This window comes from Corvus moneduloides, chromosome 15 (assembly GCF_009650955.1).
Source record: "Corvus moneduloides isolate bCorMon1 chromosome 15, bCorMon1.pri, whole genome shotgun sequence".
Lineage (NCBI taxonomy): Eukaryota > Metazoa > Chordata > Aves > Passeriformes > Corvidae > Corvus > Corvus moneduloides.
The window spans coordinates 9,204,901-9,217,988 of NC_045490.1; the positions used below are offsets into that span (position 1 = coordinate 9,204,901).

At 43.7% G+C, this 13,088-nt stretch overlaps 1 long non-coding RNA gene across 1 annotated transcript; it reads right to left on the reverse strand.

Annotated features, from left to right (window-relative positions):
* Positions 1-224: 224 nt before the first annotated feature.
* On the reverse strand, positions 225-11,346 carry LOC116451677. Its single transcript, XR_004243283.1, has 4 exons — positions 11,271-11,346; positions 5,116-5,193; positions 4,178-4,303; positions 225-3,712 (listed from the first exon to the last, which is right to left on the reverse strand). It is a non-coding gene; the product is annotated as an uncharacterized LOC116451677 (long non-coding RNA).
* Positions 11,347-13,088: the final 1,742 nt, after the last annotated feature.

Consider the following 13,088-nt stretch of genomic DNA (forward strand, 5'->3'; position numbering starts at 1 on the left):
AAAAGCCTCTTGTACCTGACTTCAGAGACAAATTCCATGCCCCACCATATCTCTGTGGTCTTTGTATTGACTTTGAAGTAGGTTTTTCCCAAGGCGTATATAGATCAACAAATATTGTGGCTAGAGTCCTTTCCCCCCTTTCCAAATGAAATCTGACATCAACTGTTGAGAAAGAAGAATCTGTGTTATCAGAAATCCCCAAAGACATCTATGATCATCACCACTTTTTTTATTAAAGGGCATATTTTGCCATGGTTTGTTTGGTTTGTTTTATGAATTAACTTTGTGAATTCATGAGATTAAAAGCTTAAATGGGATCAATGAAGATGACACAGCATGCATCAAAGTAATTGGGGATTGTTTTTCAAACTCCAGAGGACTGTGAGTGTTTAAGTACTGAAGGTTTAGGGCAGTAATTATGAATTTTTCAAATAGAGAGATGAAAGGAAATACATTATCAGTACACAAGGATGAACCAAACTGTGTGACTGGGACCACTCTTGGGGTGAAGGCACATGATGTCCTCACTGAGGCAGGAATCTGATCCATGGAGCAGTTTGAGAAAAATCGTTTGCTGCCTGTGTACAGGATGTTAACTATGTGGAAAAGTAATAAAGTAGCATAAACCTAGAGAGAAACACAGAAGCTTCCAGCACTGCCCTCCATCCTTTCCTTTTTACCTCTGAGCAAGACTGTATGGAAAATACATTAGAATCATGAGTTTTGCTCAGCTCCAGTTTCAAGATGGCAACATATGATATGATATTTGCCAGCTTTTGATTAAAATTCGGCTTCTCTGATCCATAAGCATAAAGCTTGTAATATTCTCATCTCCCAAATCCTTGATTTCTGATGTTCACTATTCCCATAAATTATCAAGTACAGCCAATAGAAAGCTGGCTTTCTATCTAGTAAAAATCAGGCAGATTTGTGGATTTGATACTACATAGTTCAAAGTATTTAAATATGCCAAATTTATGGAAATGCTGAATTTAATATTCTCAGAATAATCCACACCTGCTTTTCAGACAGAATTCCTTCCCTCCTCTGCCTGATCCCTTGAGTTTTGATAATCTCACTCTATTTAGCATGGCTTTCTTTCAACGTACCCAAGGCGTCAGCCTTCTTTGTGCTTAAAACCAGGGGCTGTTTCATACAGTGTGACTTAGTTCATCTGGAATCTGATTTACCTTGTTTTTCAGTGGGAAGGTGGCAGGATGGTACTGAGGTGCCCTTGGGAATGCAGGGATGCCGAAGGCATGCTGGTTGCTTGACTTGCATTCCTGATTCCAGCTGGGGCAGCTGTGTGAGGGCACTGGGATTAATTTTCACCAGTCTGGCTGACTCCAGGTTTTTTAACATATTTTTTACAAACCTGGGGGTGAGGCACCACTTCATCCTCAGCAATGCCTATAAGAAAGACTGGGATCAAAGCTCCCATCTGGGAGCTCTGCTGGTTTCCAGCATCCAACCAAAATCCCTTCCCAACTGGTCAAAACCCACCAAAGTGTGGTGTAAGCAGAAATTATTACTAAAACCATAACGCACCTTGCATGGCTGTAGGGTTCCTGGTCTCAGTGTCACACTTACCACAGGGAAAACTGGTCTACCTATGGAGATGTGAAACAGTGAAATGTGATGTGTTTTTCTTCTTCAATCCTTAAAATAGGTAACACTGGTACATTTAGACACAGCCTGTCAATACACTGTCATACCAGTGTGTAATCATTACAGAAACACTTGAAGATTTACTAAGTGGTTGGAGTAAACACATCTATTTTGAGCAGAATTGGTCTGTGCACAGTGCAGGGATGGGAAAAAGCCGTGTTTCATTGAGTCGTGTGGTGTCTCGAGGAGGTGACATAGTTGGCAGTAAGGAGAGGATGTTGCAAGATTTCACAACTGCAAAGAAAATACTGAGCTGACCCTTTTTGGTTAGATTCTCATCTGGTGTAAATCAGTCAAGATTCACCAATGCCAAAATATTTCTGGATGCTATTTCCCAGTTTTCCAGCATCAAACTGATGTTTATAGAAGCTCCTAGTTGCACATATTAAAGTAATCAAGAGTATTTTCATTACTGACTGTGCAAGTGAAATGAAGACAGACATAATGGAAACGTGCTCAAAAAATCATATTGACAAAGAATTTAAATAAAAATGGGGGTTTTTTTCTCCTGTGTATGGCTGTTGTGCACAGTAACCAGGTCTAACAGATGCCAGTAATACAATGGAAGGATTGTAGTGAGGAGGAAAGGAAATGTATTTCCCAATCCCAATTGGAAATTCTGTCTCTGTTTAATTCCTCCAAGCATCTTAGGTTTAAATAATTCTCTTTTTTTTCCTATTGGCCACTTCCCATAGCTGCGCATCCCTCGAGTGAGTGTCTTGCCTTTGGTATTAGCTACAGAGAAGCACAGTTCTCTTCCTCACCTCTAGAGAAAGTTTATTATTTATTTCCCCAGTTCCTGTTCTGCTTCTTTCTGCTTTCATAATGCAGTCTGGGATTTCACTTGTTGTTTTGTTTGAGAGAATGAATATTTTTATTTTATTCAAATTCATGCAGATTTTCGTGTTGTCATAGGCTTCAAGAGTTTCTCCTTCACATCTGCATTCACAAACCCGCTGCTTTCTTCTCAGGACACCAAGCAGCTGCCACAGAGATTCCAAACATTCGGTCCTCCCCTTTGTCCTCCCTCTTTGGTCTCCAGACCTTCTGTCCTGGTGAAGGACCCTTTTCTTGGAGCTGGGCCAATGCCTGCCTCTGTCCTGTAATAAGGAAAGTACCCACTGGAGGGAAGGGGCTGGTTCAGGTGTGGGAGCTCACTGGGGAGGGAGGCCAGGGGCAGGCAGAGTGCAGAGCTGCTGGCCCCCAGGAGCTGCTGGGCTGGGGGCTCTTCCTTGCTTGTAGAAGAAATTGTCCTCTTGATCTGCTCCACACTTGGCAGGATGCTCTGAAAAACACATGTCCAGAACCAAGAGCTGAGGTGTCAAACGAGGGGATGTTGGGAGCAACGCTGCCTCTGGGAACAGAGCAGGGCCCTGCAGCTGTGGGACAGGTCCCACCCAGAGGCAAGAGTGTCCCACACAGCAGGAGTCTGGGGCCCACACGTTGTTTCAAGGGAGAGGGACCTTGAAAGGACTGCCTCAGGTACCTCCTCCTTACAGATAGCTCTGCTCCTGCATTGTGTTTTCAGAGCACAAGTCACCATTTTGTTCCTAAAGGCCTAATTTTGAGTAACAGCTTGGTGTAAGATATGCCTGCCTCTCTTCTTGCCTTCCTACCCCTTTTAGAAACATTAAAGGTGAGTCCACCTGAACCTAATTTGCAGGTATTTAATCCCATTTAACCATATATGTAGTCCATATGTGAGGGTCAGCCAAGAAGCTCTTTAGATATCCCACAGTATGGAAAATACCCTGTGGAAGTGGCTGAATAACTCACTTTCTCATTCTGCTTAGTGCTAGCCTTTCCTTCATTGGAGCTTTTTTCTCTTTCTGTGCAGATGTGAGATGCTGGGCAGAGACAGACGGGGGATGTTCTGTAGTAGGGCAGATACTCAAGGTCCAACAGCTGGGAATCTGGGCCAGGCTGCTCATTGCAAACCAGGAGGTTGGGATTCGAGTCTTCAGGGCTGTCTCTGGTCAGTGGGATGTTTTCCAAGACTCCTGGGGAGGATGACGGGGCTGTGTTTTTGTTCTGTCTCCACATCCTGAAATAAATTTGTATTTGATCAAACATGATAAAATTATGCTATCAATGGGCAAGAGCTACAAGCAAAGTCAGTCCCCAGTGTTGATCTGTCCTGCTGTACACCCAGGCCATGGCATTTCGGCCACAGCTGAGAGAGAATCAGGCCAGGTAAAGACTGAGGATTGTAAGGATTTCACATTGTCTTTCAGCTCTTACTTTTTGAGTCTTGAAATGTTTTCTCATGTAGCATTTTCAATTAAGTTTAAATACCAGGTTAGTTCCTATACTCTCAAGCAGTCTTTAGTAGTTCACACAGGAAAAATAGGCAATTCGATGTTTTCTCCTTGTTGATTAAGAAGAGCAACAACAAAGCTCAAAAAACAAACCCCCAGTCTCACTACCTGATTTTTCACAGGCTACCGTTCAGCACTGTGTAAAACCATGGCAGAGAGAGTGTTTTTACCTTGTTTGAGGTTAAACTTACATCAGATTTCATGAGTTGCCTTGGAAGATTCCAAGCCAAGGAAAAGGACTCCCACAGGCTTGGGCTATTTAGGGTGATTTATGGTCTTCTGAAAATCTTTGTAGATCAGCAGTGTTTATGAGCATTCTGGAAATAGAAGAACATTAAAATTTGGGTAGAGCCTTAAAAAAAAAATTGTAGAATCCTCCTCTCCTCCAGATATTCTTTTTGAGTTTTCTGTACAACCAAAATGGGCATATGCAATTCAGGTCTTTAAAAGAGTTTGAACTTGAAGTTTCAAATCAATTCTTGTCATAGCTCTGTCTTTATTTGAAAAGCTAATTTAACAGATCACTGCTATTATAAGACACTACTGCACTGGGAAAAAAAGCTCATCTTGCTGTTACAGATAAACACAAATACTTTTGCACTAGAAAATTTGTCTGCTTGGCTATTTGCTACTCACATGCTGTTATTTCCCCATCCACATTTACTTTCTCCTACTTCTTCTCATCTAAAGCCCCGTCTCCAAGGTTTTTTGCATTTTAAGGGTAAATATCTCATTCAAATGGGCCTGAACCTACACATTGGGTAACGTAACTGCCACCCACCTGTTCACCAGGGTGAGACAAAGGATATTTTTATAGTTACCACGTACTCAAGAAGAATCCAAGAACGGGAAAGCCGGCAGGGAGAGCATCATCCTCCTGCATCTCTGGCTGCCATGGTGATGGGGTTCTGGGGGAGCATCACAAAGGGAGAACACCCCACCCACCTCAGCTCCCTGCTGGCAGAGTTGTCCCTTTCCTCCTCCCCAGTACAGTCCTGTGGGCGTCCTGGCTTTACTGGGATGTTTACAGATGGCCTGGCCAATTACTAAAGAAGCATCATTGCTTTTGTCCCTGACAGTGAGGTAATGCGCTGCTGAGACAAGCCCTAATAAACCAGGGATCACCTACCTCTACCTCCTTCTTCTCTGGTGTGGGACAGAATGTTTGATGGGCTTCCAACCATGTGACCAGCAGGCAAAATGACTCCTTCAAAAGGATAAATTTTAATAGAAATAGCATCAGATTAATGCATTTCTTTTTTCATTTTTATGCTAATTGTTGCAAAGACAGTGATAAGTAATGTTCCATTTTATTGCAACATAATCACAGAATCACACAGAGATTTGGGTTGGAAGGAACCTTAAAGTTCATCTCGTTCCAACCTCCTGCATGGGCAGGGACACCTTCTACTAGACTGGGTTGTCAAAGCCCCATCCAAACTGACCGTGACACTCCCAGGGGATGGGGCAGCCACAGCTTCTCTGGGCAACCTATGCCAGGGCCTCACCACCCTCTGAGTAAAAACTTCATCCCAACTTCGCATCTAAATCTCTCCTTTTTTAGTTTAAAACCTTTCCCTCTTGTCCTATCACTTTTGGCCTGTGCACGAAGCTGCTCTCTCAGTATCTGCCCTTATAATAACACATTTCTGGTTTATAAACATAGAAGAAAGCACGAAAATACCTCAGTTGTGCCTTTTAAGGTATTTCTAAGTCATTTATTTCCATACTTTAAAAAAAGAATATATCCTGTAAATATATTGAAACAGACAGACTTAATGATATGTCACACTGAAATAGTTATTGTGTATTTTCCTCCATTTAAACTTAAAATACATTTTGCTACATTATAGATGATTTTTCATATTACTGCATCAACACATATGTATTTCAGAGTTTAGCTGGCGAGTGTAATAGAGTAGAGCAACTCCTCTGACAGTACATTAAAAAATGCTCATAAATACTTGGGTAATGGAGAAATTCTGAGTAAGATTCATTCCTGCATAGTATTTGATCTATTTACTGAAATTCCAGAGCTCTAACACACAGGAACGATTTTGAATGGACTATTATTATTCATCCCATATATTATCCTGGTTGCTGCCTGCAGTAAAAAGTGGTTTATTATAATGTGATTTCTCGGCTGCATCAGTATGATATACCAGCAGCTAATGAAGTGTTCAAGCACCCAAAACCCCAGCATCATTGAAATTCATTACCACGAAGATTCTGCCAGAACTAATTGCTGTCAAGGCTGCTTAGGCACGTCTTAGTTTCATTTCACAGAATGACAGAGCTACTGCTGGTACAAACCAACAGGAACAAACCCCTCCAGCCTGCAGCGCACCCCAGCACAGTGCTGGAGGTTGCTCCGGTGAGTTGACACTCTGGCAGGGCCAAGAATAGCCTGAGGGTTTGGATGTGCTTTTTTCCCTTTAAATTGAAATATGGAATTTGTGTGCAGAAGAAATAACTACTGAATATGGAAGGGATTTGGGGAAAAAATGGGGAGGTCTCTGCTGCCTCCAGTGCACCCTGAATCACTGGGCTTTGGGCAGGGCATGGGCTTTGGGACAAAGAACAACTCAAAGACTCAGACTTGGGATATGCAGATAAGTGGGCAGGGGTGAGCACCAGCCCACGGCTGCTGTGGTGTTCCAGGCCCTCCTGCACCCCTGGATGCTGAGTTCCCACCTCCGGCTCCCACTGCCCTTGCATCCTCCCCTGGCCAAAGCACAGATCCTCCTATGCCCCCAAATTTATACCCACAGGCTGACATCCACACACGTCCTGAGCTGCAAAGGCTCTTTTGCAAAATGAGTGCATCTTTAAAGGTTCTTTTATGGCAAAAAGCAGTACAATTATTGAATCATTAATGTTGGAAAAGACCTTCAAGATCATCAAGTCCAACCTTTGACTGAGTAACCACAAAACCATACTGCGAAGTGCCATGTTTACTGATTTTTCAACACTTCCAGGGACGGTGACTCCACTATTTCCTTGGGCAGCCTCTTCCAATGTTTAACCACTCTTCCAGTGAAGAAATTTTTCATAATATCCAATGTGAACCTCCCCTGGTGAAACTTGAGGCTATTTCCCCTTGTCTTATCTCTAGTTCCCCAGGAGAAGAGGCCAACCCTCACCTTGCCACAACCTCCTTTCAGGTATCTGTAGAGAGCAATGAATGCAATTTTCAGGAAAGAAAGGAAGTTTTGAGCTCAGCAGAAATTTCTGAACCCTGGGACTGCCTGAACAGATTTGTTGAACAGCTCCGTTTACATGCTATTTGCACATTCCTGTTTCAAAAGTCAGCCTACACGGATTGCTCCTGATACGCCTTGCCAAAATACTTGGGAATGATCCAAGGGAACGATCTTGACTGTTGCAGGTGGATTGTGGACCCTTGAGAGGTGCTGGAGGTGTCAAGGAGCTCATTAACTATGGCTCATTACAGCATGGAGGGGAAGGATGTTCTCATCATGGTGAGTTTTGGTGCTTTAACGGGACACCTTTCCAAACACCTCCTGATCTGGGCAAGGTGAGCAGCCTTGGGGGTTCTCTGTCTCAGCCTCCTGCAGTTAACGTTTTGCTGCTGAGATCAGTGGGACCAAAGCTGCCCTTTTGTGGAGCCCTTTCAGTGTTTTCTGCAATGATTTCCCTGTGACTTCAGACCTCTGTGACTTCAGACCTCTGTGACTTGGCCAGTTTGTTTCAACAAAGACAATTTTTATTATCTCAGTGAAAAGTCTGGATGTGCTCATATGTTGTACTTGCTATATACACATTTTCAAGCATTAGTCATGCCATAACATCTGCTTTTTATTGGTAATTACACTATCCCCATTTTAATAAGAGGTAATTCTTAAATTTCTCATAAAATACACATGACTCCAGGGAAAGAAGGTGAAAGGTTTTGCAAGCCTCTCACAGCCACAAGACGAAAATGAGTCAAAATAAATCCTTCCTGAGCAAAACTTGTCCAGCCACTCATGACAGCACAACCAGGGATGCCTGTGTGACTCACCATCCCTTTTTCTCCTAATTGTTCATGCTCTGCAGAACAGACCTGCATAGTCTGTGCACCACAGGCCTGATAGGTGCTGTTAATATGCTCAAAAATGAGAACCTGGTCCTAAAATGGCACGTATGTTGCTACCTCCTGGGTGTAACTCGACTGGAATTAGCATGAAGGGGGTTCTGCGAGATCAGGTCTGAACTGGGGAACAGGAAAAGTTTGTGGCTTGTTTCCAAGCATTTTAGACACTTTGGAATTGCAAATAGGTGTCCGGATTAATGGACCATAGCTTGTTTGCATTCATGTTTATGGTAGACTTGGTATAATAGTGTGCCTGAAAAATGAGTAACATCTGAAGTAGAAGACCAATATGCAGATAAAGAACAATGAAAAAGAATATTTTGGGGCTCCATTAAAAGCTTCCAGCTCCTTACTTCCCACTGCTTCTCCGTAGCCAAGTGCTGCTGTGCTGCTTTGGCCTGTGAGAACTGGGCTCTGCAATTCCATAGCCTGTTTCCAGGGATTTTCCTCGTGATTCTGGACAAGGAAGGCAGTGACAAATGATACTTTTACAAGGTCATCCCTAAATCTTTGAAAACCAGGGAGGTTTTTCAGTGGCTCCTGCCCTTCACTGAATGCCAACAGCCAAGCCCATATGGAGCATTGTGCGCTGAGCTCATTGTCGATGCAAATGCACACAACTAGTTTTGATTAAGAACAAAATGAAGAATTGACTCAATCTGCTTTTTCTTTGTTTGAAATGCTTCAAGCCTCTCATTATCATCAGGGTTTCTTTCAGTGCAGGAAATCGGAATTTCCATAAAATAATGCTGAAAGGCACAGGGTGAAGTCAAAGAACACTTACGTTCCTAACGAATGGATGGATAAACATGCAAAACAAATTTGGGGACACTCAACTAAACATTTGGGGGCATGTTATGGCATGTGGATTGTTTAAATTATTCAATATATATTAAGCAGCCACATACACAAATGGTAAAAGGACAAAGCAGGGGGTTTGAGAGAGGCCTTTTCCCGTTGCACAGTAACTCACAGCTATCCAGAGTGTGATTATTGCATTCAACATCCAAGGAGAGTTTGCATGGTAGAGTGCCCAAATTGCAATGTTTCCATGGGGGGGTTGGATTAGATGACCTTTAAAGGTCCCTTCCAACCCAAACTATTCTATGATTCTGTGATTTATGGGAACAAGGAGCTCCTTCCAATGCAAGGAAGGTCCCATGGCAGCATTTGTAGCCTTGGGGTCACTGAGGTGGGATCAAAAAGACTTTGTGTAACCTCAGGGCTGTGTTTGGAAATGCTGATGCTTGGAGGGATGTGCAGCCGCTGAGCACAGCCAGCACGCAGGTGGTCCAGCACCATTTCCCATCCTCAGGATATGCTGGAGTATTGGAAAATCCTCGTGCCAAGGGAAACTGGAAAGTGGCAATCACATTCCTCTCTCTTTCAACATCCGGATGGATCTGGCCAGAGAGTCCCTGCATTTTTTATGGGGTTTAATCACAGCCAGGGCTGGCAGTGTTCCTTGCAGATCCGGGTGTTTGGTATTTCCAGTGCAAGATCTGGCTATCCCATGTATGATACTGTAGGGCAGTTCTTCTGGGAAGACGGAAATAAAGGGAAGGACATTTTTACCAAGGATGGCATTAAACAGGTATATTGCAAAGACAAGCTCTCCAAAATAAGAAAATGGGGGAATTGAAGGTGCTTTTTCCCTATTTCTCTGCATGGCTCATCATGAAAATATCAATAACAAAACCAGCTCCTGATTCCTTGTGTTGCCTGCCTGCCTCCCCCCGGTGGCATGCAGAGGTCAGCTTCCTTCCATGTGGCTGGAGAGAAGGAGAGCTGTGTTCAAGGCACAGCTTTGCACCTGTGAGCAGGTGAGGGGCTGGCAGGTGGGTGGCCATTGCTTCACTCTGTTCCCAGGGGACATTACTGGGAAAGAAATTGTCTTTGAGACACTTACAAACATGGCTGCCATTTCCAGGAATATCTTATAAATAAGGAACCAAAAAAAAAGTCTTAAAGTCTATTAAAAGCCTAAAAGTAATAAATATGAGGGAGATTAACCATCCGACTGTCTTTTGGCAAAGTTGGTGATTACTATGTGCTGTCTTAACAGCAAATGTTCCCGGTGTAATGTTTGCTTGCATCACCTGGAACACCCCAGTTGAACTATTGTCCTAAACAACACACAAAATACCCCTTTCCTTTGGTTTGATGACTCGAACAACAGCTCCCAGCTTTTTGTGTTGTGGACCCAGAAGAGGTCAGAGCATGGGATAATCCTAGAGACAGGAAAATATTCCCCACAGGAATACTCCCCACCATTTGGGAGCTGGGGGTATGGTGTTAGGGGACCCAGAAGGCAGATTACAGGGTGAGTTTGGGAAAACCTGGATTGAAAAAAAATGAAAATTAAAATATATTTTGTTGTGGTTTGTGCACCTCAATGAAATATCTCTTTAACTGTGCAGGACAACCCCAAATACAGGAAAAAATTACAGCTGGCAACATCTGGGAACCAGAAGAAGCCTAAAGCAGAAAGCAGAGAGGGAGGATGTGTCAGAGATTGATACCATTAGGTTTTCTGAAAGCAAATCTATCTCTACCCTCATAGTGGTAGGTGGCAGTGGAAAGAAAACTCATTGTGTTTAAAAAACAGGTCATCTTCAAGAAATGTCACAGAAACCTTGAGTAGACACGAGCAAACAGCCCTGGGGGAGTCATTTGTCTTTGCTGTCAAGAGGAAAATTAAAACTCCAGGGGACACAGAGGCTGGGTTTGATGGATGCTTAAAGCAGAAGGCAAGCGGGTCGTCATTCCTGTCCCCCAGGGAAACAGGTTCTTCCCCTGGAGAAAAGTGACTGTATCAGGTGTACACCTGTGGGAAGGAGAGAGGCAATGAGAAGATAAATGGTGGAAAGTCTCTGAAATCTCATTTGGTATTGACAGCAATAACCTCACTCATGAGCTGGGGGATGGTTGTTGCTGCCTGACACATTTGTGGGCAGAGCGGGGATGATGGCTACATCAGCATTGCTCTTACCAGTGCCCATGCTGGGGGTTTTGGGGAATTGGTCTCAGTTCTGAGGGGTTTTTAGTGACTCGTGCAGTTCATGTGCTGCAGCTCCACACCATGGCACAAACTGAATTGCCCTGAGGGGAGATGGTTGGGAAATTGGCTTCCAAATTCTGATCCTAACGACAAACCTTACATAGGTATAGCTGGGTACAGCACCTACCTGTTAGGAGGACATTCCTGTGATGGATGATGCTATGCAGCTCTGCAGCCCCCAGACCATACTGTGGGAGACCCAGCCCTGAGAAGGAAGAGAAAATGAAATTTCTGTTTTAATCAATATCCAAGAAAATATTACCTCTTGTACATCCTTGGAGCTCTTCTATATCAAGCATCTTGCCATCTTCTTAACATACAGATATGCAGAGAAGATAACTGCTGATTAATGACCTCCATTTTAGGATCCATTTTAGCTGATCCCTGGTAAGCTGTGCAATATGTATTTCTACTCAAAACCAAAATTTGACTTCTATAAGCAACCTATTTCCATCAGTGAGTTTCCATCATGGTGAATCATGACACTAGTTTTACTAGGGGGGTTTTTCTGTTTTCTAATCAGCCATAAAACAGAATCTGTTGATTAATGTCCAACAGCTTTCATCTGAGCAATCTTTGCTCTTGGGTTATTAATACAAAGAAATAAGGAAAAAATATTCTGATAATATTTCAATATTGTTACCTGCCCATGCTGGGAAAAAAAGCTGCAGACATGCTCCAAGTCTTGAGGTCATCTTAAATAATATTAAACGTTTTCAACTTTTTAATTAAGTTATTTTTCTTAACTACTTTTTCAGTTTAGGCATTGAAGATGTACTGAAGTCTTTAAAGGTACTTTTCCTGCAGTTCTCACATAATCATGGGCTGCAGGAGGGGAGAAGCACCGCAAATAATGAGATGTCCTATTAAGCTGCACAGTTTGGCAGGCACGGAGTTCTCTAAAGAGACTCGAGGTGTTTATAGACATTTCAACTACGTTAGATCTTAAGGGCTACGCTTTAAATTCTCGGCATCTGCAGCTGTTTCTGAGCAGGTAGAGAAGAAAAGGTACCAGTGACACAGAGGGAGGACTGGAAAAAATTGTCCAGACCTGAATAGCAGTTCCTGATCATGGCAGTCACCTCCATCAGTTAGTCCCTGGGAAGGGGCAAGCTCCTGATTGGCAGAAAACCTCCTCATTATAGTGTCCTCTTAGAAACATTAAACTTCCACTGCATCCTGTGACATCCAGCCCTGGAAGGGGAGTAAGAAAGGAAATTACTCCTTGGGTTGCCACCTACATATCCACCTCTGTGTACACATGGCAGTGACCAGGGGTTCATACTTGATGGTTCTGTTCACCATTCAATTTATTTTAGGAATATATTCTTCACTGAGCAAGCTGGACTAGTGGAAGGTGTCCATGTCCATGGCAGGGGGTTAGAACAAGGTGAGCTTTAAACTTCCTTCCAACCCAAATCCTTCTGGGATTCTGTGATTTGGCATCTGTGACTGTTTCCTCAGGGAACAATCCGTGGGTGCAGCAGCAATCTGGTTTCACTCAAGCTTCACTCCTTTGCCTCTGGCAAAGTTTGGATGGTGCAGCTGGGAATTGGGTCCACTCCTGCCCTCGGGCAGTCTCAGATCAGCTGGGCTGGGGGGTTTTGACTTGGGTGGCCCATCCATACTCACTATTGACCACAGCAGCAGCTGCAGGCAGCTGTGCTCCTCCGAGAAACAAGTCCTGGTCCTGGTCTTTCTGCAATTCCCCCATCCCCAGCACGAGGTGTCCCTTCAGAGCAGGCTCAGCCAGCAGAGCAAGGGAGGATGGTCCCAGCAGGACCAGGACAGAGAGCTGAGGGAGTTGGATGCAGCACATCCAGGAAACACATTCCCGGGACATGACGGCACATCCCAGGGGCCCAGGGGCTGCACTTGTGCTGGGAGGGAAAGACTGGGCTTGCATTCAGGCTCCCCTTCTCACTGGGGAACAGGGTTTGAACAC